This window comes from Leptopilina heterotoma, unplaced genomic scaffold (genome assembly GCF_015476425.1).
Source record: "Leptopilina heterotoma isolate Lh14 unplaced genomic scaffold, ASM1547642v1 Lhet_85, whole genome shotgun sequence".
In the NCBI taxonomy this organism is placed as follows: domain Eukaryota; kingdom Metazoa; phylum Arthropoda; class Insecta; order Hymenoptera; family Figitidae; genus Leptopilina; species Leptopilina heterotoma.
This window is the reverse complement of record NW_025111189.1, coordinates 315,442-321,595: the sequence shown is the minus strand read 5'-3', so window position 1 is coordinate 321,595 and position 6,154 is coordinate 315,442. Positions and strand designations below refer to the sequence as shown.

Genomic DNA, 6,154 nt, shown 5'->3' with positions numbered 1-6,154 from the left:
GTTGTCAGTTCAGGTTAGATAATCTCTAGAAATTTTAGGTTAGCTCGAAACAATTTAATGAAAATTTTTTGTTTACATCCGAAAACACGAGAGTAGTTATGTTAATATTAACTAAAAATTACCTAAAATATTACCTCTAACGAGTGACTTAAAATTAAATTATTAATATATTTTTTAATTATTTATTTTATTTATAAAAATTAAAGAAAGATATTAAAGTAAATAATAATACTTCATGTTTTTGTCGATAATAATATGCGTTAATTATTATACTTTCTTGCATTGAATTTGAAATTTCCCGCTTAAAACTTGAAACTTTGAAATGTTTCATGAAGCATTGAAACTTTCATGAAACATTTCATTTTCCAAAGTTTCATGAAACTTTACAACCCTAAATGTAAAAAAATAATATTTTTTAGACGCATTTAAATAAACAAATTTATACAAAAAGTAAGAAAGAGATAAGCAATTGAACAATTGTTGCCTTTTTCTTTCCTATTTTTTTTTTTTTTGATAACTTTTCTTTTTACTCTTTTGAATTTGAAAATTAATGAAATTCTAATTTTATGGTTTGAAGATTAAAAAACCATTAAAACACAACAGAAATTAATTAAACCAAATTTTATAAATATGAACCTGAAAAATTCTTATAAAGAAATTTATCAGAATTTTTCAAAATAATTAAATTTCTTGCGAAAAAATTAATTAAAATCTACAAAAATAACTTAATTCTTGCGAGAAATTTTATTAAAATAATATTTAAATTATTTAAATTCGTTTAAAGAGTTTTATCAAAACTATTAATAATAATTAAATATCTGCCAAGAATGTCAAAATTAGCATTTTTTAAATAATAGAATTATTTCGAGAAATATGTTATTAAATATAAAAATAATTGAAATCTTGGTAAGAATTTTATTAAAATTGTATTAAAAATAAGTAAACTCTTGTACAGAATTTTACCAAAGTTTTTCAAAGGAATTGAATTTTTACGAAGAATTTTATTATTTAGGAAAAGAATTATATTTTTCCAAAATTCTTAACTAAATATTTTTCTAATAATGAATTTTATTAAAATTTTAAAAGAATAAAAATTTTGGGAAGAATTTTATTAAAATTCTTTAAAATAAATAAATTACTGCGAAATATTTTATAAATTATGAAAATAATTGAAATGTGGCTAATAATTTTATTAAAATTTTCAAGAATAATTGAATTTTTCCCATGAATTTAGTTGAAATTGTATTAGAAATATTCTAATTTTCATTTAAAGAATTTAAACAAAATTTTTCAAAATAATTGAATTTTTGCTAAGAATTTAATCAAAATTTTAAAAATAATTGAAGTTTTTTGAGAAATTTGATTGGAATTTTATTGCTAATAAATATTGAATTCGTGCGAAGAATTTAATCAAGTTTTTGAAAACGATAAATAATAATAATTAATTTTAGTAAATTAGTGAAAAATTTAATTTTTTTAAATTTTGGATCTGAAATTATTCCAAAATTAAAATTAATATTTGCAAATAAAGAATTTTTTAAATTTGCATAATAATAATAATAATAATAATAATAATAGTTATTATTATAATATTGTTAAAAATTGGTTCGTAAATATTGTCTCTTTGACAGTAAGAATAAAAATAAACTGACAAAATATCTTTTTTTTCCGTTAATTTCAGAAGCTGAAAGGACTATGCACTTTTTCTAGAGGGATGTCAACGTTGCCCTTTCGGCGTAAAATGTATGCAGCTGTTACAACTCAAATGCACCTACACGAGTATCAGACTTTAAAATGTGGAATTATGGAGCTGCAAAATTACTGAGTACGTCATTTGAATATCACACTATTCATTATAAAATTTTTTTAATAAGTTCAAAAAAAAAATTCTCCCCCGTACGCTAATTTGAAAATAACGTCACAATTTATTAAAAAAAAAGACTTTTTCTTTTTGTTAATTAAAATTTCCATAAATAAAAAAAAGAAAATCTTACCTATAAGAAATGGAAAAAATAATTTCTTGAGTCTTGAAAGTTGTTGACAAAACATACAAGCGAGAATGAAGAAAAAAAAAGACTTCTCTTTGGAGATGAGTCTCGAAATTCGTGGTGAGTTTGCTCTGGAGCATATAAACATTTTCCTTACAACGATGCTGATGAGTAGAAACAGCTTCTCACAAATTGCGGACTCAAATAAAAGATGCATCACACTTTTTCACATTACACACCAACTTCTTCTGCTGGAATTAACTTTTGATAATCTTTACTCCTGATGAAAAAGATTCTTTGCAAAGTTATTTTCTCGCAGTCCTCACAAAAAGGAACTTGAAAAGAAAAGAAAAGAAAAGAAATAATTATAATAAATAAAAAAAAAATAAATTAAAATAAATTGTAAAATAGGAAAAATGGGGAAAAAATTAATTTCACTTTCAAATATTTTGCTGCCTTTTGAAAAACAAAAATTACTTATAATAATTAATTATTATTAACTATAATAATCGACGAATTCTTTCATTCATTCTTTTTGTCACAAACTAATTAAAATTCTTCAAAACATTCAAATTCAAACATTTTTAAAATTCGACAACTTATAAGAATATTATTATAAAACATGAAGATATCAATTACTCCGAGTCGAAGACTCGGACTAATTGTTATCTTCATGTTTTATAAAAATTTAAATTTCCATAAAATTTTTTCAAAAAAAAAATTTAATTATTTACAAAAATTACAATAAAATTCGTTGCAAGAATTCAATTATTTTCATAAATAATAAAATTCTAAAGAATTTAATTACATTTCACGAATATAATGAAATTTTTCCTTGAAATTCAAATATTTTCAAAATCTACTATTTTAATAAAAGTTCTCAAAAGAATTCAATTATTTTTAAAAAATGTAATAAAATTCGTTGCAGGAATTTTTTTATTTTCATTAATATTAAAAGTCTTTACATTATTTCAACTATTTAAAAAAGAATTGAAAAAATTCATTGCAAGAATTCAATTACTTTCTTAAATTAATAAAATTTGAAGTGAATTCTTCGAAAAATGTAATTATTTTCAAAAATTTTATTAAAATTCTTCGAAAGAATTCAATTATCAATTATATTAAAAAATTCATGCTATAATGCTTTTAATATTCAAATATTATTTAAAATTTTAACTGAAATTCATTTTTATGAAATGAAAATCAATTTTTTTTAGAAAATTCTACGAGAATTCAATTATTTAAATATAAAAATAAATAATTTATTGAATAAATGAATGTTTTTCGAAATTAAATTATCATAAAGAATTTTATCAACAAAATTGAATTTTTTCGAGGAATTTAAATAAAATTTTTGAAAAATAATTAAATTTTTAGAGGGATTCAATTAAAATTGTATTAAAAATAATTGAAATTCTATGATGAATTTTATTATTCATGAAAATAATTTAATTTTTGTAGAAAATGTTATTATATTTATGAAAATAATTGAATTATTGCGGAGAAATTTATAAAAAATTTGTAAATAGTTGAATTCCTGTGAAATTTTTATTATTTATGAAAATAATTTAATGTTTGCTTAGAATTTTATCAATATTTTTGTTTAAATAATTGAATTCTTTTACAAAAATTTATTAAAATAGTAGATATTAAAAATCATTGAATTGAGGAAAATTTTTTGAAAATAATTGAAATTTTGCAAATAATTTTATTATAATTTTTTAAAATAATTGAAATTTCGAGAAGAATTTTATTATTTTTTAAAGATAATTGATTTTTGACGAGAATTTTTTTTAATTTTTGAACATAATTGAATTTCTCAGAAGAATTTTATTACTTTTGAAAATAATTGAAATTTCGAGAAGAATTTTATTATTTTTTAAAGATAATTGAATTTTGACGAGAATTTTTTTAAATTTTTGAACATAATTGAATTTCTTAGAAGAGTTTTATTACTTTTGAAAATAATTGAGGAAAATTTTTTGAAAATAATTGAAATTTTGCAAAGAATTTTATTAAATTTTTTGAAAATAATTTGAAATTTCGAGAAGAATTTTATTATTTTTTAATGATAATTGAATTTTGACGAGAATTTTTTTTAATTTTTGAACATAATTGAATTTCTCAGAAGAATTTTATTACTTTTGAAAATAATTGAATTTCTGCAATCATTTAATAAAATCCCTGACTTTTCCCTGAATTCCCTGATTTTCCTGGCCTGTGGCAATCCTGAATATTAACGTTTCTTAATATTTTTCTTGAAAATTCTCAATTTTAATAAGGAAATAATTTGCAGTATTTCTATTTCTTAATTACAATTGCTTAAACAAAATTCAAAGTTTTTTAAAAGTAAAGAAAAAGATTTTACTCCAAAAAATGTTCTGTTACATTTATTTACGAATATCTTTAATTGTAAAATTATTCGAAAATATTTTCTTTTTCACATATTTTAAATATTTAATTATTATTTTTCCAAAGGAATAAATATTTTAAAAAATGTCAAATTCAAACTTTTTTGAAATTAAACAACTTATAAAAGTATTATCATTATTTTATATATTAAGAATATTGTTACTGTAACTTTTTAAAAATTATTTTCATCATTTCAATTCAATTATTATTTTCTAGAATTTGTAACTAAAATTCTTCTCTAAATCAACTATTTTTAATAATTTTTGAAAAAGTATTTTTAATAATTTTCAAATAAATTTGTTTAAAATTAAATTTTACGAAATTTGGATTATTTATGAAAATTGAAAACGCAAATCTTTTAAAATTGAATTAATTTTGAGCGCGAATTATTGCTATAGTAATTCTTTTAAAATTAAATTAATTTTTCGCGCGAATTGTTGCTATAGTTGAAATTAAAAATTGAAAAAAAAACAATTTGAGAAAAAAGTTTAATCAACTTATTTTTAATGTTTTTTTCTTTTTAGGTATTCTTTTTTATTTTCCTATTTCGAAGCTCATTTTACTGGAATTCCGCATTTTTACGCAAGTTAAGTCTCAAGGGAAAATTAAATTAACAGCAGAGAGTAATTGCAGTTTAGTTTGGCATAAATGAATGGCTTCGAGCAATATTTACGCTGTTTAGTTTGCCGGACATTTGCACTGTATGGAGTTTGATAAATATATATGAGCGAGGAAATATATTTTGCGGAGAGAGAAAAATTTTTCACGAATTGCAAAGAGAAAGAGAGAGAGAGAGGGAGAGGGAGAGAGAATAAAAAAAAAAAAAAAAAAGAATAGTATGGAGAGGAAAACTTTCGTCACGTTTTCCTGAACAAACAGAAGAGTCCACACCCAAGTTGGCAATGCTTTCAAAAGAGACAAGTGCGGTCAACACATGTATACATTCAACACAAGTATATATTATTATTTGTTTATTTTCTTATTTATTTATTTGTTTATTTTTATTATCTTTTTTTATATTGAGTTATTTTATTTTATTTATTTATTTATTTATTTTACAATTTACAATAATTTATTACAATTACTCATTCATTTTATTGGTTTTTTATTTTATTACCTATTTTTTATTATTTGTTTATTTTATTACCTATTTTTTTATTATTTATTTATTTTATTGCCTATTATTTATTTTTTTACTTATTTTTTTCCTATTTGTTTACTTTTTTACCTATTTTTAAATTATTTGTTTACTTTATTACCTATTTTTTAATTATTTGTTTACTTTATTACCTATTTTTTATTAATTGCTTCCTTTATTACCTATTTTTTATTATTTGTTTACTTTATAACCTATTTTTTATTATTTATTTATTTTATTACCAATTTTTTATTATTTGTTTATTTCATTACCTATTATTTATTATTTATTTTTTTCCTATTTGTTTATATTTATTCTAAATTTACAAATCATGTCTGAAAATTAAGACAAACAAAACTGTGTACAAATAATATCGAGAGTACAAGTTTCTTGCTTAATATTAATATTATTTCAAACATGTTAAATTGCCAAGGAATATTAGTTCGCTTATACATTACTTGCCTCAACAAGTATATAATTAATCTATGAATAATTGCATATTTCCGCCTAATTGAATAAACAATCAAATATATATATATATATATATATATTTGCAACTTTAAAAATAAAAATTTTCATTAGGCAAATTCAATTCTATGAATTTAATCGAAATAGT

General features: G+C 19.8%; 1 long non-coding RNA gene across 1 annotated transcript in view; it reads left to right on the top strand.

The window, feature by feature from the left end:
* LOC122511519 overlaps positions 1–6,154 on the top strand; it is a 44,304-nt gene that overhangs the window by 35,064 nt on the left and 3,086 nt on the right. The window contains exon 2 of the long non-coding RNA XR_006302526.1: positions 1,682–1,825. This is a non-coding gene — a long non-coding RNA (uncharacterized LOC122511519). The remainder of the gene's footprint in view (positions 1–1,681; positions 1,826–6,154) is intronic.